At 51.3% G+C, this 26423-nt stretch overlaps 1 protein-coding gene across 1 annotated transcript in view; it reads right to left on the bottom strand.

Annotated features, from left to right (window-relative positions):
• Positions 1 to 26423, bottom strand: part of ITPKB (inositol-trisphosphate 3-kinase B) — a 105865-nt gene that overhangs the window by 14748 nt on the left and 64694 nt on the right. The gene's annotated exons all lie outside the window — the stretch shown is intronic.

The raw sequence follows: 26423 nt of genomic DNA, 5'->3' as shown, positions 1-26423 counted from the left end.
AGGACTCTGGAAAATGACCTCTCCCATCCGAACAGCAAGGGCTCTAGGGGGAAGACCAGAGGTCATGGTTGCCCCATGGCAGCGTGCCATCTCAGTCTGCACTGGCACAGGCAGTGGCAGCAGAGGCAGCTCTCACCTGCGACAGGTGTGAGGAGACTTCATAGGGAATTCCCCGGGGACCGCAGTGCCACCAAGGCTTTGGTGCACACGGGGTGAGCAAGCCCGTGAGACGCCCTCTCCACCGTACTTCTCCTTCTCAGAATGTTTCTTAAATAAAAACTGTGTGTGTCTGTGTGTGTGTATAGGAGGGGCTCCTTGGGCAGAAAAGAGAACTAACCTTTATTGAGCACCTTACTTCATTTTCTCAGCAAGCACGGTAATCATTGTTGTTTCGATTTGCAGAACCCCAACCTCAGACAAGTAACACAGCAGCATTTAAACCCTCACCGACATGACTACTTTTTAAAAAAATCCTTTTTATCCCCAGCAATAAACATTTCTCTGTATAAAAATATCCCTAAGTGAACTTTAATAAGAATGGGTTGTAGACATGAAGATCAAGTGTCTCGAGCTCCTGAAGGGGGTGATGAGAAGTGAACTGAGAAGAATTTCAAGTTCCTGAGAAGCGGATCCCTGCACCAGCAAAACCATAGACAGTAAACCCCCAAGACTCTGTGCTGGGAAGAGCAAGCTGGGAATTCTGAAGAAGAGGGGGTCCTGCCTGGACAGGGCACCCTGGAGAGGCAGCTCCTCCTTTCCATCTGCCAGCAGCCACCCTGAGGATGCTGAATGGACTCCCCAAAGTTAAATCAAGGTTAAATTGGTCTCCTCTGTTTTTTCCTCTGTGGTGAGGCTCAGCTACTTCTGTCATCAAGTTTTCAAGCTAAAATCTGTTTAAGGAGAAAAATTCTTCCCTACGTGAACTTGGCAATGTTTACCCCATCCCCGAAACCCTCGCTCTACCGTCAAGACCTTCTCTATCCTTAAGTGAGGGCAGTGCTCTGCCAGGCCACATGACAAAGGGCTGGCCTCATCGACAAGGGTGTTTTTCCTAGGTCCTTCTGATGGAGATCACCAAAGAAGGCTAAGGAAAGCCAGTGTTTCTTATCTAAGCACCCAGAAGGCTGAATAAATACTCAGGGCAGACAATGCATGAGGGCAGCGATGGGAAAATCTAGTTACATGAGATGACCAATCAAGTGATGGTCTGTTCGACCCTGGGGGAAGACATTTAGGTGGGTCCCAAAGAAAAGTGCACGGTGGTCACCATCTTCTGATCACACTCCAGCAACAGAGCTCAGAGGGGACAAGGGTCCGACAGGTTCAGAGCCGGGTCGGAGGCGGGGGAAGTTAGAATGTTCTCCAACCAGGGCTAAGCTGACCCCATCCTGCACCACTCCCCCATAAGAGGTCAACTAAACCCGCACTGACATTTTTTTTTTTTTTTGGCCTTGCAGGCTTAGTTGCTCTATGGCATGTGGGATCTTAGTTCCCTGACCAGGGATCGAACCTGCGTCTCTCATACTGAGAGTTGGGTTCTTAACCACTGGACCACCAGGGAAGTCCCCCCACACTGCCCTTCTTCATGAACACTCTTGGGGCCTCAGTTTTCTCATCTGTCTAGGGAGAGATGGACAACTGGTCCCCCATGCTCTTTGGTCCTGTGGACACTCTAGTAGGTCTCTGAAAAATGACCCCTCTCACATCCCAAGATCAAGGGCCCCTCAGAGGAAGACGAGAGGCCCTGATCACCCCACTGCAGCGTGTCATCTCATACTAAACTTGCAGATGTAGTGATGGCAGAGGACCCAGGGAGGAGTGTCGGCTGCCGGAGTCAGGGCTGGAGGTGGAGTGATGCAAAGACTGAGGACTGCTGGGAAGGAAGGCTGACCCCCAGAGGCGGTCTAAAGGCAGACTCGAGGGGGCAGAAGACTCCTGCAGGCAGCGAGGCCTGTGGGAACAGAGGCCCAGGACCGGGATTTAGAGCAACTGGGCCATGTATGCTAGGAACGAGAGCTGGAACCAGTGATTGATAAGGGCGAGTAGGAGCCGAGATGGTTGGACTCAGGGGACTGTGGTGTGGGGGAGATAGGCTGCCCTGGGCCTGAGTCCTGGCTCCATCCAGTCCTCACTGACCTGGGACATGTTCCGGACCCTTCCTGAGGCCCTATTATCTTACCTGTAAAATGGGAATAACACATAGCTTCCTTTGGTCCCAGGAGGTAAAGCCATTAGGAGCTCATAGGCACAGGGGTGTTTGTGGAAGAGTCTTAGCGGTCTGAGTTCAAGGAAGAGTGTCCTTGAAGTCACCCCAGGAATAGTCAGTCTGGAGCTAAGTTTACTAAAGAATAAAGGCCATGGAGCTGGGGCTGGGCCAGACCCACCCAGTAGGGATGCGGCTCTTTGGGGACATACCGGGACACACTGGGCAGTGAGCCTGGGACGCAGGAGGCGGGAGGGAACTGATGCTGGCTGAGAAAAGCCATCTGAGTTATGAAACCTCTAGGTCCAGGGGTCCAAAAAGGAGAAGGGTGCTCCAGGGCAGGGGTCCTCTGACAGTTTATGGGGTCCTCTGACAGCTTATGGGACCCACGCACCTCCCAGCATGGCCGAGCTCTGAGTAAACGGGACCTTTTTCTGGGTAGCTTCCCTTTTCCCACACCTCCTCCACAAGGAAGCAATTCTTCAACGGGAAAATGGGCCCCCACGTGGCCAAGGCCAGAGAGCCCGCCCCTTCCAAGGTGGAATGTTCCACTGGGCCGGGTGTGCACACCAGGGGATTTCTCAACTGCGCTGGCAGCAGCACGCAGGGGATTTTCCTGTGGTTTTAAATAGCAGCACCCAGGCCGTGCCTAAGGTCGCTGCCAAACATTAAACAGAAAAGCAGATCCCGGTCCAGGCCCAGGAAAGGAGGCTGCAGGGTGATCATGGCCCCCTCACCCTCAGTCCATAGGAGCAGAGAAAAACAGAAAGGTGGGAGGTCACAGAGAATCGGTTCCCCTACGATGATGCCGGAGACCCCAACACCTGCTCCAGGTAGAAGCCATGTCCCAGGCAGCCGGTTCCAGAAGGCAGGCGGGGGCTAGCAGTCTCCCTCTGAGCCCCTCGCTGGAGGAAGCCACAGTTCTCAGAAGTGGAGGCCAGGCCTCTCCCCCAACCCAAGATAGGAGGCCAGCAAGACAGGAGAATAGCCCGACAATCTGGAAGAATTCCATCTCGAGGAGTTGATCATCTTTTCTCTCCAGGGAGAGCCTCAAGAGCGTCAGTCACTGGAATCAGACCACAGCCCCAGGTCTCGAGTTTCTTGAGCCCAGTTTTGTCAGACACACAGGCAGCCCTCGCAGGCCTTGAACGTGGTGTGGTCGAGGGTGCCTGGTCCCTCCTCCAGGGCAGCGCTGGCTGCCTGCTGATCTCGCTGGCTCCAGTCCTCCATCACCTCCCAGTCACCAGGGCTATCTGGACACCCTCTGCTGACACCCCCTGGAACGACCCCGAAGCTTCACCTGCCTGACATGCTCCCTGACCTCTCTGGGCGGTGGGGTCCTCATATGTCAAACTGAGGACTCGGCTAGCTGACTCAGGCAAGCTCAGCTCTGATGCACTCCTTACTCACACACAGATCTGGAACCGGCTTAACTAAATGGATAAGCTGGGGTGTTCCCCTCCAGTCTGCTGAGCATGACAGAGCAAAGGGGACGGCGCTCAGAAACTGCCTGCAAGCTGGCATCGCCGGTCATCTCACCAGGAGGGCTCATTTCCCTAGACGCGCAACAGGATGGGCGCCAGCCTCCCCCAGCACTGGGCCTGGTGTGCACACTCCTGGCTCATCGCTCATGGGCTCTCACTATGTGACAGGAGCTGGGCTGGGCACTTTATGGCCTCATTTCTCATCTTCAGACAACCCCATGGTGGACAGGAGTCTTTGCTCGGGAAGATGAAGAATCTTACTAGTTGAATTGTTTCCCAGTCATTCCACACTCCTAGCCCACTGGTGCCAGTTCACCCTGGGAACCTCACACCAAGCTACCAACAGTGGTGTCTATCCATAAGCAGGGCCCCTTCCAGACCAGAGCATGCTGGACGAGGTGATGGGGACAGAAAACTGGGCGGGAAGGACAAGATTTCTTCACGGCGGTTCCCCTGGGCAGCCAGGGCACGAGGCTGCTCAGGGAAAGGGGGTGTTCAGGCTGCTTCTTCAGCAGAGGGGCCCAGAGTCTTTGGGAGATGCTCCACGACCGACCACCAAAACCCCAGACAGATCTCACTCTGGAGCTGGGCAGGGACCACTTCCAGCTTAGCCACCAGGTGACACTGGGCTCACCCATGAGTCAGATTAGACCAGACAATCGTTTCTAGACTGTGGCTGGGATCCTGCACTTGGGATGTTCTTGGGTGGCATTCCAAGGGGAAAGCAAGCCCCAGAAAGCTGATGGCCTGTCAAGCAGGGTGGCAGGGGGGCGGCGGGCAGAGGCGCACATCTCTTACCTTGATTCTGTGCTGGATGTAAGTGAACTGCAGACCGAAAGTAAGGTTTTTCGTAGGCTTGGACAACCTGGCTGCAGAAATACCTAGATGACTGCCTGCACGCCTGGGCTAAATAAGCGCTGGTCTGGATTTTGCTCTGTTTTCTTACCTGCATGCAGGGCAGGAGGGCCTTCTGCTAACGTTTGCTACAGCCCTGACCTTGCTCTGTGAGAGGTGGGGTCTTGTGCTCTACTCTGACAGGATAGGAAAAGGCGCAGAACCCTAATGCACTCAGAGAAGTTCAGGAGGATGGGAAAACAGCCAGCCCCACAGGGCAGAGGCTGGTCCTGTAAGACTCAAGAGATGTGTGGTGCTCTGACACCGCTCTGGCCAGTTCCCTCCCTTCATACCTGACTTGACAGGAGCTCAAATATTCAGAGAATGTGGAGAGGAATTTGCAGCAGGAGAAAAAAAAAAAAAAACCCAACAACAACAAAACCCTAACCCTCTTCAAGCTTGAGGTGATGGAAGTCACCCGGAAAGGGAGTTTCAGAACCTGGCAAACACGCACCGAGCCCTCTCCAGCCACTCGGTGCCTTTGGAAGGCTCGTGACCTAACACATTCTGTCTCACTTTTCCCTCCGCATCTTTGCCCAAAGATTCCAGGCCTCATGGCAGATGTGAGTTTACTCCCTATAGGTGACCCCTCCACCCAGCACACGGAGCCTCAGAGTGCCCAGGGCAGCCCTGGCCAGGAAAGCTGCTCCTCACCCCGACTCTGGCCTGGACTCCAATCACCCGGAGCCCTTGAGAGCCCAGCGCAGAAATGATCCACTGGCTGGTGGTGCTGCCGGGGCCCCAGGGAGGAAGCCTGGGCAGCGTCTCTGATTCTGTGTTTATCTTAATCAGACTCCAAGCTTCCCAGTGATGCTAATGGCTCCTGGGCAAACGCCGCCTTCCGGCTGGTTCCCCCAGCCAGCTATCTGCCTCGTGCTGCATGGAACATTGCCTTAAGACAAATAAAAGGGCTGAATGGGACGACCTCAAAGCCGGGCCATTAAACAGGCAAAAGGATTGGTGGAGAGGAGGAGAAAGATGAAGGCAGGAAAGCAGGGACCCAGAGCCGAGGCCAGGGGATGAGGGGCCTGCGGCCACCCTACCCACAGGACGCTTCAGCTGCCGTCAGGATTGGCTGCACGATACACAGGGTCCAGTGCAAAGTAAAAGTCGGGCCCCGGGTGCAGAACTTGTTAAGAGTATCAGGATGGGGAGGCAGGGCATGCACCAAGCATGGGGCCCCGTTGAGGGCCCTCGGGGACTGCATGCTCTCACTCCCCCAGGAAGCTGGCCCTGCCTCCTGGGGTGGAAAATAGCCCTGCTGTTAGGTGGCAGGAGGTGACTTGGGGTTTGCAAAGCCTTCCGGCTCCTGATATGCTCCCTCTCTGCCGATGACCACAGACTGCTGGGAGGGGAGGGATGGAGATTGAAGGTGCTTAAGGTTCTCCTTGGGGGGCTCCCAGAGTACACCCCAAAAATCGCAGAAGGGGAATGATGCCCTCAGCTCCGCCCTCATTCACCCTCCGCACTTTCCTCAGGGCCTGGCTTGCTCTCCCCTCGCTCGCGACCTCTTTCTTATCCACTAAGTAGGGAGTGGACCCGGCAGCGGCATCCGAGCCAAGTACCAGTCCAGCCCCCACAACAGGAGGGCGGGCTGCCCAGGGTCAACACCATCTTCTCAGCTCAGCCCACACTGCCCTCTGGGGGCCTGCTTCCTGTCTTCTTTCGAGCCACCGCCTGCCCCTCCAAACCAACGCCCCTCCAAGTCGGGATGGGTGGAGGAAAAAGGGGTAGTGACCTGGGGGAGTAGACGCCACTTTGCTAGAGGACTGCCTCACACGAAGTAGGAGGTTTCCAGGCCTGGTGCCCCTCCCCCACTCACAGACAGAGGTATCTCTAGGTCACTAAACACACCTTCGGGCTTTGCTGGTGACTCAGATGGTAAATAATCTGCCTGCAATGCAGGAGACCTGGATTCGATCCCTAGGTTGGGAAAATCCCCTGGAGAAGGGAATGGCAACCCACTCCAGTTACCCGAAGAATCCCATGGACAGAGGAGCCTGGAGGGCTACAGTCATAGAGTCACAAAGAGTCAGATACTACTGAGCCACTAAGCATACACACACACAAACACAGCTTCTCTCAGGACTGTGAGATTCTGCAGGCAACTCCTGGCTCCATAAATTCCTCCCCACCCGCCCGCAACACTTTCAGCCAAGAGGGATTTTTCACAAGCATGGGTGCAGAGGCAAAGGACTCCACTAACCCCTAGGGAGTTCAGAGACCCCTTTCCCCAGAAGCCCTTCCTCTGTTAGAGCGGGGTGCTCCCAAGGTGCCCTGGGCACACCTGCTCCCCACCTCTCTGGGTGAATGTAACCCTCCAGAGACCCAGGAGCCCCTGCACCTGGCCCCAGCAGATACTCAGCCAGTGCTTGCTGAGAGGGTCCCCGGAGAGGCCACCACCATTAGCTAGGCCTGCAGCTGTGAGAGGTACCCCATGGCTCAGCAGGAGGGCGACCACATCCAAGGTCACCCATCAGGAAACTGGTCAAAATCACTCGAAACAAGATGAAGTTGCAGGCCTCTACGGGCTCTGCTCCCCTCCTAACAGCCCCAGCGGAGCCTGGACTGTCTCAGATAAGCAGGCCTCAAAGACAGCTCCTCACAACCCCACTTCATCCACGGCAGCCGGCCTTCCTGCAGTTTCCCTTTCTGCTGGCCCTGTTTCCGCCCCGCAGATTCTCTGTACTCTCCCCCTCCACCTCGAGTCTGTCCAAAGTCCTCTGCCTCTGAGGCAGGCCACAACATTGGATTTTGTTTCCAGAAGGCACACGACCTAGGTTTTGGAGCTAGAATGATCCCTTGCTCTGCCGCTTCCCAGCTGCAGCTGTGAGCAAGTCTTCGAACTTCTCCTTCCTCAGTGTTCTCATCTGTAAACTGGGCATGATAACCTCCCACTGGCCACCCCACCAGGTTAGAGACAGAACTGAAGAAGCAGTAACACATATACATGGGTGCTCTGTATACTGTCATTGAACAGGTGAACCTTAGATGTTCACTTTGTTTGTACTTCTGTGTACAAGCTTTTATCTTTCTTTAAAAAAATTGAATGGTTTCCTCCTCCGAGGCATAAGAGACTGGCAAAAAATCCACTGGGTACTTCTAGAGGGTCAATCATTACCAGTGGCAAGAAGATGAACTAACTGTGTGATTAATTGCTTATAACGCTTCTCTTTGGATGTTCGAGGTAGTTGGGAACCTGTAGGATGACTCCCAGGGCCTCTGAGCTCCATGACTCAGGGAGAGCAGAGGCGGCCAGAGCCCAGGTGTCTTGACACCAGTTTCTGGTTCAGAAAGTCAGTAACATTGCTAAAAAGAGAAAGAAGAGCGTCCCAAAGAACCCCACTTCACACATGTGTAACTCTGCTAGGCTCCAGTGAAGAAAATAATAAACAGTGAGACTGCTGAACGGATTTCATTTTATACTGGGGTTTACACATTTTTCTTAACCCCTTTCCCACCTGAGTTGTTCCCTCAATATTCTACTCTTTCCTCCAGCACTTCCCTTTTCATTTAAGTAGATCACTTGGCTAATTTTTATTTTCAGATAGTTATAAAGAGTATCCTTTTTTTTTTTTCTGAGTGAAAGAGATGAAGGGAAATCTCTACAATATCAGACAAGGGAAATTATCTCTGTACCCCATGCCTCTCCAAAGCAATACTGCCAGAATCCTGTGCCTTGCTGCACACGTGTGCATCGAAGTATGCCTGTGCGTACGTGTGTTGGTCAGTGATGGTAACCTGGCTTGTCTGGGAAAAGAGGCAGAGAAATCACCTATTAAATGTTTAACATGTCACTAGGTACCATGCTAATATTTCATGTAATCCTCACTCACTACATGCATCCAGTTATCTCCATTCTGCAAATGGTGAAACATGTTCAGAGAGGTTAAGTAACTTGCCCAAGGTCACACAGCTTCCTGGTGTGCTCCAAGGATCTTCTTTGGTTTCAGCCAACAGGATAACTGGGCCCCCATCGTCTCTCCTCCAGTTAAAAAACAGTCTCGGATAAACAGCAAGTGCTTTGTCAGAAGAGTGACCTTTCAGATGGAGCAGGTCTGAATAAAGACCAGCCTTGCCCTCCTTTCCAAGCTGTTCCACAACAGCCTCCCTGACACACACTGCGGGAAGGCATAGTGACAAAGCACTGACAGTGGGTGAAGACGGCCCTGCCCCGGGAGGTTTGTTCTGTGTCAGTGCCTTTGTTCTGCTCCTGCAGAAGTCTGAGCGAAAAGCACCGAGTTGTCCATGTTTGGAAAAAATGCGTTTTTCTTCTTTCTTTTCTTCTTTCTAAAAAAGCAGCTTGGGTTTCCCTAGTGATCATTCTTTCCTCCGCTGGGGAAAAGCCTGTGCTTCTCCCAGGCGGCAGAGCTGAGGCCAGCCAACTTTGTTCATTGTATTCGCCCTGGCAGAGCCCGCCTGTGACGGCAGCTGGGTTGCAGGCCCAGGCAGGTAGGGGCCCCTGGCTCAATAGCTCCATCCCGAAGCCCTGTTTAGAAACCTGGCTGGGGCCAAAAGCGAAACCCGCCCCTGCCAAAGGGAGCCAGGAGCCTGGAGGGGAGGAGGAAAGGCCTTTCAAACCCTAGACACCAAGGATCGGAAAAATGAAGCCCAAGGACTTGGCAGGGCAGGTAGCTCCGGCTAAAAATAAGGATCTGGATTTGAAGACTAACCGTCTTCCTCCTTTAACAAACAAGAAAACTCCCCTAAAAGCCAAATGCAAAAACACTTTTTGAGAAAGATCCGAGTAGTGTTGACTTTAATCTGTACCCCCGCTCCTGCCCCCACATGATGTTCCCACAAGCTGGGTGGTTCAGAACACCTTTCACAGGGTCTATGCCTGGCACACTGTTTCCTCACCTGTCCTGCAAAAAACCCATAGCAGAGGGTGAGAATCACGCTGAGGGGTGGGGTGGGTGGAGTACCTCCCCCAGAACCAACGGCTGCTCTAGGGCAGGAGAACGAGAACAGCCAGCCCTCGCCAGCCTCGGCAGGCCCAGACCCCCTGACTCCTGCGATCCCGAGAGGCGGGCTCTGGCTCCGCGCTCTCAGGGGGACTGCTCTGTCCTCTCCACTCCTGGTCGGACTCGAGGGCTGCTCTCCCCCAGGTCTGGAGAGCAGGACCTGCTCAGGGCCCAGAGCTCCTGACAGGAATGTGCCACTTGGCCTGGCCCTCCGTGAGGGCTGTCCACCTCAGTCGGTCAGCTCCTAGTGGCACGTTCTGGCCAAAGCCAGGAAAACCCTGAGCAGTGGCCCAGCTGTTCTCTCCTGAGCAACGGCCTTTGTCTTGTTGCAGCCGGAAGCCCAGATCTGGGGACAACGGTAGCACCCGGTGTGGCACACAGAGTTCCTCCCTCACGGCCACTCTCCCTCCTCGACTACCCCCCAGAGTCCCTGACCGACAAGGCTTCCCAGGCCCAGCTGGCCAGGGCAGGTCCCACTGAACACTCCCTGAACACCTGCAGGCAGGACCAAGGCCCCACAGGCACCTGTGCGCCCTCCTTGCCTACACTCAGGCTCTTCACGCCCTCTCTGATTCCCCAGGGCCACCTTCTCGTCCCACGACTGCTCCACCCCCGGGTCCTCGCTCATGCAGGTGCTCTGCCTGCAAAGCTCTCTGTCCTCCTTTCCTTGATCCACATTTGACCTGTGGCTCCAGCCGACAGTGCTAGAATCTGTGAGCCGGCCCTATCTTCTCCATAAAGCTTCTTAGACCAGCTACACACCATTCCAGGAACCCTCTCCCTAGCAGGACAGGTTTTGACAGCTTCGGGATTCTTGTGGGCCGTACTGTGTCTCCCATCAGAGGGTACACTTCTGGAGAACCAGGAGTGTGTCCTCACGCTGCTAGACGCCCCCCAGGCTGGACAGAGTGGAATATAATAACAACCAGCCATGTGACTGATGAGAAAAGTTTACGGACCCAGCCACACGGCAAGGGCTGAGGCTCCGCTATGTCCCACCTCCTAGGAACTACATGCATGCATGCTAAGTCCCTTCAGTCATGCCCGAGGCTTTGCAACCCTATGGACTGTAGCCTGCCAGGCTCCTCTGTCCATGGGATACTCCAGGCAAGAATACCGAGTGGGTTGCCGTGCCCTCCTCCACAGGATCTTCCTGATCCAGGGATCGAACCTGGATTCAGCAGATTCTTTACCGCTGAGCCACTGGGGGAGTCCCATAGGAGCTGAAATAGACCTAAACCAGCTCCTACCTCTTTACACTCACGTGCTTTAGCTTGAATCTTTCCAGAGACATCTCTAGGGGGCATACTTGTGGGGATTTCCTGTCCAACCTGCCTGGGGTTCCCTACATACCACCAGGCTCCAGCACAGCGGACCCGGCCCCGGGGGCCTTTCCACATGCACTCATGAGCGTCTGGAGGCTGTTCTTTCACTCTGGTTCGTGTAGAAAGTACTTCTACCAATAATTCTTCCAGATCCACCCTCCTCCCCTTTTCCTAACTTTACAGGAGCTGGCAATCAAGGGGCTCACAATCTTGCCAAACCAGTCTTTTTTTTTTTTTGTTACCCAGGAATGGAGGTATCCTTCACCCAAAATGGAAATGCTCCGAACACTCCTATCAGGCAGCCCCAGCAAACGCTCCATCTCTGATTGAGAAGGTCACGGGCTTGGCTCCTCCTTCCTCCTCCCTCCCGGACTTCATCCTCTTAAGAACTAAAAATAATGGAGCGCTAGAGGAAAGAGGCAAGACGGGGGAAGCAGCTGAAAGCATAGGAAATGCTTTGGTGTGCAGGGGCCTAGCCCATCTCTCCCACCAGGAGCCTGCTGGGGCCGCAGAAGCAGAGGCTGGGGGGAGCCAACAATTGCAGGAAACAGGGAGTGGTCAGGGGGCCAGGGAAGAGCCCTGGGGGTGGGGGTAGCAGCTTCTAGCAGCTGACTTCCTAATGGACAAAGCTCACAGGACAGAAAGGTTCAGCCTTTCCTCTGGGAAAGGGCACCCGGGGCCCTGCCCAGCTGGTGGGGGCCGCCCCACAACACACACCAGGTCCCTTCTCTCCCGTCGCCTTGTCCACCCCTCCCCAGAGATTTTATTTTTACTCTGGTTAAAATGCAAAAAACAAGGCCAAGTTGCAGAGGGTGGAAATTTACTGAGGTCTTTACTGGTCAAAAGACAATTGGCACTGAAGGCTGAGCACCCCCAGTGTCCCTCCCAGAGCCACTTCCTCACAGGGACCAGTCAGGACGACCGCAGCTCCAACACACCTCCTTCAGCCCAGCCCCTCCTTCGCAGCTTCTGGGATGCAAGGTTGTGCAGGCAGTGGGGTGGAGCCAAGAGCACACGTGGTATATTTCTAGTGTTTAGGCTTCCCAGGTGGTTCAGTGGTAAAAGAATCCTCCTGCCAATGCGGGAGACACAGGAGATGCTAGTTCGATCCCTGGGTGGAGAAGATCCCCTGGAGGAGGCAATGGCAACCCACTCCAGTACTCTTCCCCAGAAAATCCCATGGACAGAGGCGGCTAGGGGGCTACAGTCCATGGGGTTGCAAAGAGTCAGATATGACTGAGCATGCCTGCATGCATGCTCGAGTGTTTACTACAGCTAGACACAATGCTAAGTGCTTTGTTAAGTATTATGTATACATAATACAAGTATCTCAACCTGTCACCTAGGACATTTCATTAGCCCATTTTACAGATGGGGAAACTGAGAAACAGAGATTAAGTAACTTGCCCAAGAATGCAACTTGCCCAATTACAAGTGGTAACTGGCAAAGCTAAGACTTGAACCCAGGTAGTCTGGCTTCAGGGTCCAAGCTGTCCCTCCCTCTGCTAGGCTGCCTCATTGGTCATCTGTAACATGTACCATCGGAGAAGGCAATGGCAAGCCACTCCAGTACTATTGCTTAGAAAATCCCATGGATGGAGGAGCCTGGTGGGCTGCAGTCCGTGGGGTTGCTAAGGGTCGGACACGACTGAGTGACTTCACTTTCACTTTTCACTTTCCACTTTCACACACTGGAGAAGGAAATGGCAGCCCACTCCAGTGTTCTTGCCTGGAGAATCCCAGGGACGGGGGAGCCTGGTGGGCTTCCGTCTATGGGGTCACACAGAGTCGGACACGACTGAAGTGACTTAGCAGCAGCAGCAGCAGCAGCAGCAACATGTACCATTATAGCTGGATAAATCCAGGTTTAGATCCTGTTATTCCTGGCTGGTGTTATTAGGCAAGTTACCAAACCTCTCTGAGCTTCAGTTTCCTCCTTATTTGTAAAATGGGAATACCACCTACCCGGCAGGGTTATTTTCAGGAAAAGTCTCTCTATGCAGTGCTTGCTATAGAAGAAGCCCTCAGTAGAGGTGAGTACTGCAAACCTCTTGTGTGTCCAGTCTGGTCTGGAAGCCTCCTGAGGACAGGGGCCCGTCCATGGGATGAAGCACACGGAAGTGGGTTCTGCACTGGCTCAGCAGGGTCTGATCACCTCCTCTACCCCAGCCCTGGCCTTCGGAGGCCACCTGTCCAAGAGGAAAGTGCAGAGGGTGAAGGCCACAGACATCAGGCAGTGGGTGCCCAGGAACAGGTCGACTCTTTCCTTAAGCAGAGACTTCCTGGAAGTCCAGAACTCCCAGGAGCCATTCTAGGATGAGTATGAGAGGCAGCCTTGCCCAGCAACCACCAGCAGTTCCTCTATTTACTGCTGACCCTCCCCTCTCACCACCCCAGTTTTCCCCCAGGGACCCAAGGTGTGAAAGAAGTCACTCTGCCTGTTCCCAGGCTACAGCCCCAGGCAGCTCTGACAGATGGCCCATGTGGAAACAGATTTCTTCACCCCATGTTTTGTTGTGGTTGTTCAGTTGCTAAGTCATGTTTGACTCTTTGCAATCCATGGACTAAAGCACGCCAGGCTCCCTGTCCTTCACTATCTCCCAGAGTTTGCTCAGATTCACGTCCACTGAGTCAATGATGCCATCTAACCATCTCATCCTCTGTTGCCCCCTTCTCCTTTCTGCGTGCTAAGTCGCTTCAGTCATGTCTGACTCTGTGTGACCCTGTGGACTGTAGCCTATCAGGCTCCTCTGTTCATGGGATTGCTCCAGGCAAAAACACTGAAGTGGGTTGCCATGCTCTCCTCCAGGGGATCTTCCCAATCCAGGGATCGAACCTGAGTCTCTTACGTCTGTCTGTCTTCTGCATTGACAGGCAGGTTCTTTACCACTAGCGCCACCTGGGAAGCCCCTTCTCCTTTCTAGAAGATGACATTTAAAAGGCCAGGAAGCTGAAAGGAAGTTTTCTGCAAAATATGGAAGAATGGAGAATCTCCTCTTCTCTCCCGCCAGTGCTCACAAGCACAACAGCGCTGCTTATGGAAACAAGCTTCTCCTGCGTTAGCAGCTCAGAGATCCCCTGTATTTTCTCAAAGATGCTCTGAGACTGAAATCTTCTGGTTATAAACTTAAGACCCTGAGGATCCTACTGTGCACATAGTATTAACAGAAGAGACAAAAATTCCCCACTCTTCAGCTTGACAAAAGTTTTCTTCTCTAGGGAAGAACATTCACAAATTAAAAACTACCATTTTAAGTAGTTTCTGAGACCCCGGAAAGCACTTCTAAGGGTGTTGGTAAAAAGGGAATACTCTGGACTGACTCCAAAGTCAGATTTTGGGGGAACTCCCACCGAAGGCATTTCTAACAAGGAAACTTTTCAGGAAGAGCGTGAATACCACATGAGAACAAATCATGTGCAGTACCAAATATTTAGCTATATTTAGAAAATATTTCCAAGCAAGACACACGGGTGCAATTCATGTTTCTGACAGATGACACTGATTTGCCTGTGGCTGAGTGGCGCTCAGCAAATAGGAAGGCGGGCTTGCAGAGGCTCGGAACCCAACCGCGGCGGCCCTGCCCACCAGAGCTGAGGCAGAGCTCTGAGTCACCCAGGCTCCCTCTCCTGACCAGGGCTGTTCTGGGTAGAGGCCTGTCTCAGTGAGGCGGTCATGCATCTGTTCACGTGCAGACTGCTGGAGGCACAGGAAATGGGTTGCCAGAAAGACACACCAGTGAACCCCCAAGTATGAGCAAGACTTGTCAGCTATCAGAGTGCAGCTGTCCCCCGGGTCACCCTGACGTCTGTCGGTATGTGTGATTTTCATAAACAGCTTGACTCATCACCCGTCCCCATGCCTCTCTGTCAGCTGGGGCCCTGAGTGCTTACTTAGCACTTTACTGCATAGCAGGAGCCTCCCAGGGCACCTCTTATTCCCTGAGCTGCCCACAGGGGCCAAGGGGTTCAGCCAGGCTCGGACCCCAATCAGGGGACAGACCTGGGGCTCCTGCCCCAACTCCCTGGCAGCCTTTGCATCCCTCACACGCCCAACTTCAGGAGGGTCTCCCACACACCCCACAACTGTTTCCTTCACTTTTCTGCTTTAGGCTACAATGCGTTAACGTTTATCTCACACCAAAGTATTTTACAGCAGCTCTTGGGATAATTAAGTTACACAGGGAACGGATCCTAACACCACCTTGGGGATCTCCTGTGTGAAGACACGAGCAGTTGGTGATGGACAGGGAAACCTGGTGTGCTGGAGTCCATGGGGTCCCAAAGAGTTGGACACGACTGAGCGACTGAACGGAAAGCCAGCTTCTGCCACAGTCTCTCCCAGCTTCTCCCTCAGATGTACAGAGAAGCTAACCCACAACCCAGCATCAGCACCTGCATATTGTTGGTGAAGGGTTTTCTATATAAGGGACACCCCACCCTCTGCCTCAAAGCTTGAGCTACAAAAGTCCCCCTTCTTGCCCACACGGCTTACGGAATGCTTCTGATTCCCTTAGACGTGTTTCCAGCCCCTTCCAACTTAGTCGGGGGAAGTGAAACTTTATTGAGAGATGCAAGTGGGTTGTCTGGAAAACGTATTCTCAGATGGCAGAAGCTGAGAAGCAGGCTTAATGACCGAGGGTCCTTCCAGCCAGCAGGCCTGAGCCAAAGCAACCAGAGAGACCCTTGGAAGACTGGCTGCTCCAGACAGACTGAGCTTAGGTCTCGCCAAGTTCCAAGCCTCTGGGCACAGGGAAAAAAGCAGGAGTTGAGAAAGCGCTTTGTCTGCCAATCCATGCCAAGTGCAAACCTCCTTTGCACCATCCACCTGCCATGTGCCAGGAGTCCAGCAGCTGAGCTGGGAGCCCGGACTAGGCGTGAGAGCTTCCCTCCAGGGTAAACACAGCCGCAGGGACTCTGTCCCAGAGAGGGGGGCACTCCGGAGTCTCATGGTGACCCCGACCCTGTCACAGGCTCTGCCTCCACCCCAGGTCCCTGGGGACAGCCCACATTTGGGAACTGTAACATAACTTCTAGGGAACAGAACCAGCTGGCTCATCTATCCCCCTCAACTTTCGATGCTATTATTAGGGCGCATCTGTCTCCAAGTGAGGTCACCAAGGAAAAACCCAAATGGAGAAAATATTTTCAAGCCGCCGTCATTTCAATCTTTGGAAAAGGAAGCGAGGCGATCAACTGCCAGAGAACCCCAGAATTCACGGTGACCCAAGAGGAAAATGGAAAGTATTTGCCCTGGGAATGCAAGCAAATGAGCTATTTACAGGGTGCTTGGCCAGCAGGGTGCGGATGGACCGGCAGCTCCTGGGACGGTTTCCTCTTCCCCAACTTTCCAAACCCTTGGCTGGGGAAGTCAGGCACCGGAGTTCCCCCTCAGCCCCAAACGAGACCCAGAGGAAAGCCACTGAGCAGCCGGTGGACACAGGACCGAGCTTCCAGCCAGTGGCCAGCAGACTCTCTTTCTTTGCCAACAATTTGTTTTGTTCGAAACTAGTTGCAACATTTAAAAATCAGGACATTTCACACAAACATCCAGATTTCCAGCTTGCTTTGAAATACTGTGCTTCACACCACGCACCCCCCCCCCCAATTTGGGGTGATGACCATCTGTGGGCTGGAGCTAAACTCCACACCTTGAGATGGGCCTTCTGTCACCTGTCACTGGGTGTTCACCTGCTTTACCTGCCTGTCCTCTGACAGCATTCAAGCTGAGTTTCTGGATGACAGACGAAGGGGATCAGGCTCCAAGGATGCCTTAGGACCTCAACTGGTTGTAAGAGGACTATTCACTGCCATGTAACATGGTCAAGTCACCTACTCCCCTGAGTTTCTGTTTCTCCATCTGCAGACAGTGCATAGCGCCACCCTGCCTCTTGGATTGTAGGGAGGATGATGTGGGAAAACACGGGGAATGCTTTGAACACCTGCCCATCCCATAGGCAACGTGAGACATGGCCATTTAGGTCTAAGGGATAAAATAAAACACTCAAAGAAAGGAGCCCTCTCTGATTAGATTAGTAGCCAGGGAGAGGGAGGCAAGAGGTGGCTCAGTGGACTTCTGAGCCACACAACCAGGCCCAGCCTCCTCACCAGAGAGGTGGGACATCACTGGCTCATGGACAAACAGAACAGGCTCTGATGGGCTTCAAATCGGAGCAGAATTTAGAACTAGGCGTGCCCGGCACTTGGGACCGCCAGTTGTGGCCCAGCCTTGGGGAGGAGACTCTCACCATGGCATCACCACGGTGGGTCAGGAGGAACCTTAATGTCTTAGCAACAAAATCTAACACTCAAAATACTAGGGGAATCCAAAAAAGTGGGGATGGATATATGAATAGCTGATTCACTTTGCTGTACAGTAGAAACCAATACAACTTTGTAAAGCTTTTGAATTGTGGTGCTGGAGAAGACTCTTGAGAGTCCCTTGGACTGCAAGGAGATTCAATCAGTCAATCCTAAAGGAAATCAGTCCTGAATATTCATTGGAAGGGCTGATGCTGAAACTCCAATACTTTTGGCCACCTGATGCGAAGAACTGACTCACTGGAAAAGGCCCTGATGCTGGGAAAGATTGAAGGTGGGAGGAGAAGGGGATGACAGCAGATGAGATGGTTGGATGGTATCACCGACTCAATGGACATGAGTTTGAGTCAGCTCCGAGAATTGGTGATGGACAGGGAAGCCTGGAGTGCTGCAGTCCATGGGGGTCACAAAGAGTTGGACACAACTGAGCGACTGAACTGAAATGAAAGCAACTATATTCCGATTAAGTATGGGCTTCCCTGGTGGCTCAGACAGTAAAGAATCCACTTGCAATGCAGGAGATCTGGGTTCAGTCCCTGGGTTGGGAAGATCCCCTGGAGAAGGGAATGGCTACAAACTCTAGTATTTTTGCCTGAAGAATCCATGGACAGAGGAGAATTCATGGAGTCACAAAAAGTTAGACACGACTCAGCAACTAACACACACATAAGTAATCTGATAAAAATTTTAAAAGAATGCTAGGAGAAACCAGAGGGTCCCATGGCCTCTGAATATTTCACAGGGCAGTGCCAGCTGCACTTTTAGGTATAGACCCACATCACAGCCAAAGCTCCTGCCCAACCTCTCTCTTCCCCTAAATCTGGTAGAAATGAGAATAAAATGATAAACCGGATGGTAGAGGGCCAGCCACCAAGCGGCTTCTCCTGGATAAGGAGAGGTGTGAGTGATAAATGCCTTGGTCTCACGTCCACCCTGCAGTCTTCCTGAAGGCGATGAATGAAGCACAGGCTACCTGCAGGGAAGGCTGGGGAGAGACCGGCTATGACACGAGAAGAGCAGGGACCACCAGATGGGATCCTGTGGCCAGAGTGCCTATGGCTGGGGGCTGGGGACGCCGAGGTGACCAAGCCACCCAATCAGGGTGCCTCCCCCAAAGCCAGAGGCTCTCAGAGGCCAGAGCCCAATTGCTCACTGCTCCCAAGACAACCAGCTCCTTCAGAGAGCATCAAGAAGACAGGAGTCCCACTGTGTGCCCACATACCTAACTGGTTTCCTGGTGGCTGGGGGCTTAAGGGGCTTTGGGCAGAGTCCTGCCCTGACACCCGTTCAGCTGGCCTGACAGGAACTAATGAGGATCACAAACTATGTGGGAGACCTGGGGATCTCCCCTCAGGGGAGCTAAGGAGACTCTGGCCTGGTATTTCCAGGACATTCAGCAGATGGTCCAAGGCTCCCGATTTTATCTCCCTGAGAGCTCTCCCATCCTTATCTGTACCACCCTGTGCTCCTCCCATCTTACCTGGATTAGACGGCCTTCCCTTTCTCCAGGTGTGCCTTCCTCCAATTCCCCCTCTGCATCTCTTTCTACAATGTAAAGCTCATCTCGCCAATTTCAGCAGACCCCTACCTGCTCTAAACCCTCAACAGCCTCCCCAAAGTCTTCAGAACAGAGACCAAACTCCTTCAGAGGGGCTCTTGAGAGCTCTGGCCCAGCCATGCCCCTTCACCCCCTGTGCTGAAGAAGAAAATCGGACCTTTCCGCCAAGACACATCATGTGGCTTCATGCTTCTGAGCCTTTCATGCTGCTCCCTCTGGCTGGGGAGCCATCCTCCTAACTTGCCCAGAGAGCTGGCCTCCATTCTCTCAAACCCTGCTCACTTATCACCTCCTCTCTGCCCTTCCCCAGACCACACATCCCCTTGCCCAACACATGAAGAAGCTTATCGCTTCCTTCCCTGGAGAACCTGCTCCTCCACACCCTGCATGTTCATTTGTGGCTCCCTTTAGAGTAAAATCAAATTATCTGGTTGTACCATGGATGTCACTCAAACTAGTGAGCAATCCCTGAGGTCAGTGAACAGCTGAAAGCTTAGGCCCTAGCACATGACTTTCCCAGAGTCAAGAAGCAAACAGTGCCTGTTACACTAAAAGTGCCCTCCTAGACTCAGAGGCTGCTTGGGAGGGCAAGAGGGGAACTCCTCCAGAAGCCCCAGTCCTCACTGTGGAGTCTGGGTGAAAGCTGTGATTCCTGAAGCAGAAGGGGGAGCCTCACACACACCCAGAAGTCAAGAACCAGAGGCAGCAGCCTCTGAGGCCTTCATGAGGTCCTGCTGCCAGGAGCACCCCAGACCCAGGACTCAGGCAGGGCACCCTGAGCAGGCTCCCTGGCCTCTCACATCCCATCAGAGGCTGGTCCAGGCTGCACACAACTCCCAGGAGGGGCTGGCTTCCTCCCACAGACCCAGGGCACGGCTGGCCAGGGACTAGGACACAAAAGGAAGGCAGAGCCCCTGCAGGCACCTTGTGTGAACCCTAAACCCTTTAGGAGCCCCTAAAGGCACCTAAAGTTCACCTTGTGAACGCTGGAGCAAGAAGCAGCTAGAGTTCAGACCTCTCTGTGCAGGTCCCTCACTGCAGAGAATGCCCAGAGGGAAGGGACCTGCCCAGGTCACAAGCTCAACAGAGAAGAATCCAGGTTTCTACAAACCCAGGCCAAAGCTGGTTCCACAAGTGTGCACCTCCCTTTGTCAGCTGTCCTCTCCAGAAGCTTCTATCCTGACTGAGAGCAAACAGTCCACCTCTGCTCTCTCCTTGGCCCTGTCCCGACAAAAACAGCCTCCACTCACCTCCCCTGCTTGTGAAATCCAAAATCCCGTGATCCCTCCCGCCTATTCCTCCTCGTTTTGCCCTCTGCCACCCAGGACAGTTTGTACCCATTCCAATTCATCAAGGTACACCAACCCTTATACTATGTCCTAGGTTCATTGCTGAGTCCTTTATGGGGGATAAAAAACTACATTAGAGGGTAGAAAATGTTGGCGATTTTACAGAGGTGCAGATAGGGGCTATAGGAAGTTAGCTTAGTTGGGAATCAGGGGAAACACATTAAGGAAGCTCTACAGGAAAGGTGGCATTTAAGTTACATCCTGGAAGATGAGGATGGTGCAGAGGGTGTGTGTGTGTTTCAGGTAAGATTTCAGCCCTGGGAAAAACATAAGCAAAACGGAGAAATAAAAGCACATACAGAACAGCAAGCAGCTTAGCTCAGCACCAAGCCCGGGCGAAGGGGGACAGTTTGCCTCAGAGGCAAGCAATTAAGAGGGTTAACGTCTGCTGGGAATTTACAACAATAATAAAACTGATCAGCTTTTTATTATCACCACAAGCTGGCAATTCTGATTGAACATATTCCCTACTTAACATTGTGTCTAATTCCTCCAAGCCTCTTATCTAACTCTAAACAATTGAGCACATAACTGTTTAATTTTTAATAACATATGTAAGCTTCAAATTCACAGATTTATTACTTATCCTTTACCCTCTGAGCCACCCAGCAAGCCCCAAGAATACTGGAGTGGGTAGCCATTCCCTTCTCCAGGGGATCGTCCTGACCCAGGGGATCGAACCTGGGTCTTCCACACTGCAGGCAGATTCTTTCCTGTCTGAGCCACCAGGGAAGCCCATTACTTATCCTTTAATAAATGTATTCTACAAGGAAGCTGGCTTCCCTGACATTCTGTTAAGACCACTTGTGGAGTTTTTTTTTTTCTAATGCTTAAATTTTTTCAACAGCAGAGACATACAACCAACCCCAAAGAAAGACAGATAAGGACAGTGCTACAGTTTCTGGATTTACTGTAAAATGGGAAATTGGTGAACTTCTGCCAAACATACCTTTATGTTTAAGATGTTTTTCTACTTGTATACCTGACATCTCAATTGAAAAAACTTTCAAAATTAAAATGAATTAAAAATTCTCTACAACCAACTACAAGCGAAGACAGATGGAGAAATCTGGCTCTGTCTACCTAACATGAATATGCAAAGGAGGGTCAGTTTTTATGAAGTCTGACAAATTTATACAAGCCTCAGAAATAGAAGACATCCCCGGTGGCTCAGCAGTAAAAAATCCATCCGCCAGTACAGGAGACGAGGGTTCAATCCCTGGGTTGGGAAGATCCCCTGAAGAAGGAAATGGCAACCCACTCCAGTATTCTTGCCTGGGAAATACCAGAGACAGAGGAGCCTGGCAGGCTACAGTCCACGGGGTCGCAAAAGAGTCGGACACGACTTAGCAACTAAACAACAACAGCAACAGAAATAGGAGCTATAATGTTATTAGTCATTACAGCTACACACCAATATGTAAGTGCAAATTCTCCCTTTTCCCCAAAGGATGCATTACTGTCTTTCAGTTCAGTTCAGTCGCTCAGTCGTGTCCGACTCTTCGCGACCCCATGAATCACAGCACGCCAGGCCTCCCTGTCCATCACCAACTCCCAGAGTTCACTCAAACCCATGCCCACAGAGTCGGTGATGCCATCCAGCCATCTCATTCTCTGTCGTCCCCTTCTCCTCCCGCCCCCAACCTTTCCCAGCTTTAACAAGTATTAAATCCACTACAAATCTCTGCCTCCACCCCCCGACCCACAACCACCACCACCACACGGTTTTTATTGACTGGCATGATCATACATACAAAATTCAAAAGTAGAAAAGTTTTATTGTCTGCAAATCTTTCATGGCTATTTTAATTATTTCTCTATTATCAATGAAAATAACTTTGTCATACAGACGAGTGTTTAAAAAAAAATCGATGCCACATGCCAAATATGCTAGATATGCCACTGGTTCATCTGACAAGACGGTTTCAAGAGAAGAGAAGGTGAGGCTTTGGGAGAGGAGAACCAAGCCAAGATCACTAAGACCTGGACTGCCGGGCTAATGAACTTGGACTACAGTCTCTAGGGAAATGGGTAGAAACGACAGAGGAAATCAATAGAGCTCTGACTATCCCAAATGTAAGACTTCCAAGTATTAAGAGCAAAGCAACCCCCAAATGTAAGTAAAAGTCACACTGGAAATAATATTTTACAGAATACATTATGATGGAAGGGTTAACACATTTTGGACATAAAGAACTCACAGAAATAGGTGAAAAAAACCTCTAAGATGTCAATAGATAACTTGGCAACATAAATTCAACCAACACATAATGAAGAAAACAATATAAGATTTCCCCATTAAGTTAGCAAAAAACAGAGACATAATCAATACAAATGCTTGTGAGGATCAGCGCTCAGTGGAAGGCTGCTGGAGACACCAAGTGTATAGGACCTTGAGGGAAATCAGTTGACGAACATGTTTTAAAGGCCATAAAAATGTCTGAAGCTTTCATTAGTTATTTTACCTCTGGAAAGCTACTTAAGGAAATACTCTAAAATATGGAAAAACTTACAAGCACAAAGATGTTAATTAGGCCATTGTTTATTTAACAATAGCATTGAAAATAACCCAAGATCTAACAATAGAGGAATGATTAAATAAATTAGGGGTACGTCCTTGGGATTCATCATTCCACACTGAACAATAACAGTTAGAAGGAAACATGGAAAATTTGGTATAGTGTGAAGTGGTGGCAGGGGGGTAAGCAGACTAGTCTATGAATAATGTGCATAATTAAAAGGCCAGGAGGAAATACATGAATTTATATGAATAGTTACATTAATATGCATTTCTGTATATTAAGTTTATATTGACTTCCATAAATCTATTTAAGCCTTTGTTCTGATTTCTTAGTTATTATTTTCTATTGTACTACATATAAGCTTGTAAGCATCCTCAAACCTCTTCAAATTAAGATGAAATACAGGGATTTGCCTGTTGATCCAGTGGTCAAGAATCCACCTTGCCGTGCAGGGGACACTGGTTCGATCCCTGGGCAGGGAACTAAGATCCCATATACCTTGGGGCAGCTAAGCCCACCTGCTAAGTTGCCCCCAAGGCAAGCCCCAACTAAGACCTGATGCAGCTAAATTTTTAAAAAAGAAGATGGAATATAAATTAACCATTAATAATCAACAAATCAATAGACTTAGTTAAAATTTTAAGGTTATGATGATAGTAGGGTTATAGGTTCTTATATTTTATTTCTAAAATGTCTGTGATACAGTTAGTTGGCTTTTACAATTTTAAAAATGTACAGATCACAAGCAAGCTAAGTCTCGTTTGACTCTCTGTGACCCCATGGACTGCAGCCTGCCAGGCTTCATCTGTCCATAGGATTCTCCAGGCAGAAATACTAGAGTAGGTTGCCATGCCCTTCTCCAGGGGATCTTCCCAATCTTACCACTAGCACCACACACACACATACACACACACGTGACATGCATACCCTGCTGTTCTGTCTCCTCCAGCACCTTCAGTGCTTCTCCTTGCATTTGATCCAAGAATACAGCCGCCTCCAAAATACCACTTCATCTGAGGGAGAAGCAGCCTTCCTTCCCTTCTGGGTGGGCTCCTCAAGGTCCATACTGGATACTGTTCCCTGAATGGGGCCCCATGAAACTCTGGAAGCCCAGAAACATTAGAGGAGGAGAACAGCTAGAATAACAGGGTGAGTGGCCTTTCCAATACTCAAAAAGTGCAGGTAGGAACAGTAGTGAGGGACAGAGTTAGGTGTGACACCCTCCTAGAGAAGAGATCAAGATGGTGCAAGCAGGACCATGAGAGTCATCTTTGTACCCGCTGCAACAAACACAGTGCCCAATCAAGAGCTCAGTAAATGCTGCTGATGGTGGGTTCATTTCTCTGCTGGCCTTTGGACAAATATTTATAGAGTATCTGCCACATGCTGTGTCCGAGGCACAGCGGCCAGAGCAGTGAACACAGCAAAGCCCCTCCCTTCCCAGTGGAAAAAGGCATAAATATATAAATGGTACATCATATAAATAAATACAGAGTACATCGGATGGCAGTGAGTGTTTTGAAGAAAGATAAAGGGAGGCAGAGGAAAGGGTGTGGCTCAGGGCAGGGGGAGGGTTTGCTATCTGGGCCAGGCGCTCAGGGAAGGCCTTCCTGCAGGAAGTGAGGAGCTGAGCCCTGCACACGGCCTGGTCCTGGCCAAGGTCAAGAGAGCAGCCAAGTTCAGGGGCCTGAGACACAGTGTACTAGGCAGGATCAAAGGTCAGCAAGAGCTACAAGTGGCCGAATGGAACGAGCAAAGGGAGGTGGGTAAAGAAACCAGGTCCATTCGGGCAGCACTCCTCAGCCTGCCTTGAGGATCTTGGCTTCTACTTGAGAGATAGGGGAAGGCAGTGGGGGTTCTGGGAGAAGGGTGTTGTGATCAGCTTTGGGTTTTAAAGATCTCATTCAGCCTGTGTGAAGAGCAGACCTGGGGAAGGGAAAGCAGGGCAGAGAAGAGAGATTGGTTTTGAGGTTGTGTGATGGTCAAGGTAAGAAAGGAAGATGGATTAAAAAACAAACACCCAACAGCTCTCTGCTTTGGACCATGACTGTTTTATCTCTGCGTGTAAGAGCATGACTCTTCCACATGTCCACTGCAGCCTGGAGGCGAGATCCCTGTTCACAGGTGCTTGCAAAGGCCTTGGGATCCTGACAACATGGAAACAGGAAGGGATTCTGGACCAGAGATAAGAACCTGTCTGTGGGCTGGTGAGGGGTGCTGCCCTGGGTGTGCCTCTGTGGGAGGTGAAAGGAATTTCAGGTTTGATGAGGGGGTGTAGATATCCCTGGTGGCTCAGACGGTAAAGCGTCTGTCTACAATGCAGGAGACCCGGGTTCAAACCGTAGGTCGGGAAGATCTCCTGGAGAAGGAAGTGGTAACCCACTCCAGTACTCTTGCCTGGAAAATCCCACGGACAGAGGAGCCTGGTGGGCTACAGTCCATGGGGTCGCAAAGAGGCGGACACGACTGAGAGGCTTCACTTTCACTTTGTAGGTATCTCGCTCCAGACTGCAGCTCCTAATGAGAGGTGTGAACTCAGGCAGACAAACAGGAAGATGGTCTGGGGGACACAGCTTGCACTTGGTTTCTGTCCCCCAATTCCAGTGATCAGAAATACCCACTACCGTCAGAACACTGGTCCTTCCTAACCAGAAACCTGCTTCTGACAAGTGGAGAACATGGAGAACGTGCTTTCAACTGTGCCAAGTGTATGGCAAGAATGTTCTAGATATTCCTGTTTTTACAAAGGGAAGCACTGGAGCCACTGTGAAAACACCTTCGGTCTTGCTGAGGAATAGGATGGCATGAAGAAGACCAACACAGAGACCCCGGCAGTCTAAACACAGTCACAGGAGCTGTGACTCCAGCCAACTCCCAACCCGTAGCCGGAGTCCCAGCTCTTACCCATCAAGGGACCCTTCTAAATTCTCAAGATGTACGGAAATTTTGATCGATCTCTGGCACCTACAGAGTACAGAATGTAGCATAGCACAGATGGATACATAATGCACATCATATACATCAGATGTATGTCATACATTTCTATTTCTTGGCCTTTCGGCTTTTTTATCTATCTGCACAAAGTGGGAAATGTTACAAGCCTGTGTGCAATTTAAGTTTCTATATCTGGACTGTCCTGCAAACCCGCCAGAGTTTCAGGAAGCTCCCGCTTGTTCTGCCGAGATCTCTCTTCCAGATACGCTCAGAGAGCTGCTCTTTTATTGTTCTGTTTAATAATGCATAAAGATTAAGCACAAATTCACAAAGAGTGGTTCTACTTTTTCCCCTTCTTGGGCTCAGTCACTGCATAACTGGAGGACAGAGTCAGGAGGTTTCACGGTTCACACATGCCGCAAGCTCACCCACATGCCGCTCCACCTCAGCTGCTGCCCTCCAAAGTCCGCGTGATCAGCTCCACATCACAAGCATTTTCTGGGGGTGGGATTCCACGGTCTTCAAGGCTCTACAAAGGACTGGGGTGGATTCAGAAGTTCTTGTACCAAGTGCATGGCAAACCAGCAATTATAAATATATTTTTTTAAGTATTAGTTTTAAAATATCTAAAATCAACAGCCCCTCTTCAAACATCTTACTCATTCTTTACTGGTCCTTTCCTTATATCCCCCCTACTCTTTTCGTTTCTCTAGAATCCCTATTTGCTTCCTTTTCATCATTACCTCGGAGAAGGCAATGGCACCCCACTCCAGTACTCTTGCCTGGAAAATCCCATGGACGGAGGAGCCTGGTGGGCTGCAGTTCATGGGGTCAAGACTGAGCGACTTTACTTTCACTTTTCACTTTCATGC

This window comes from Moschus berezovskii, chromosome 17, assembly GCF_049115385.1.
Source record: "Moschus berezovskii isolate FMDL1 chromosome 17, NW_MosBer_1.0, whole genome shotgun sequence".
NCBI lineage: Eukaryota > Metazoa > Chordata > Mammalia > Artiodactyla > Moschidae > Moschus > Moschus berezovskii.
This window is presented reverse-complemented; position numbering and strand designations above follow the sequence as displayed.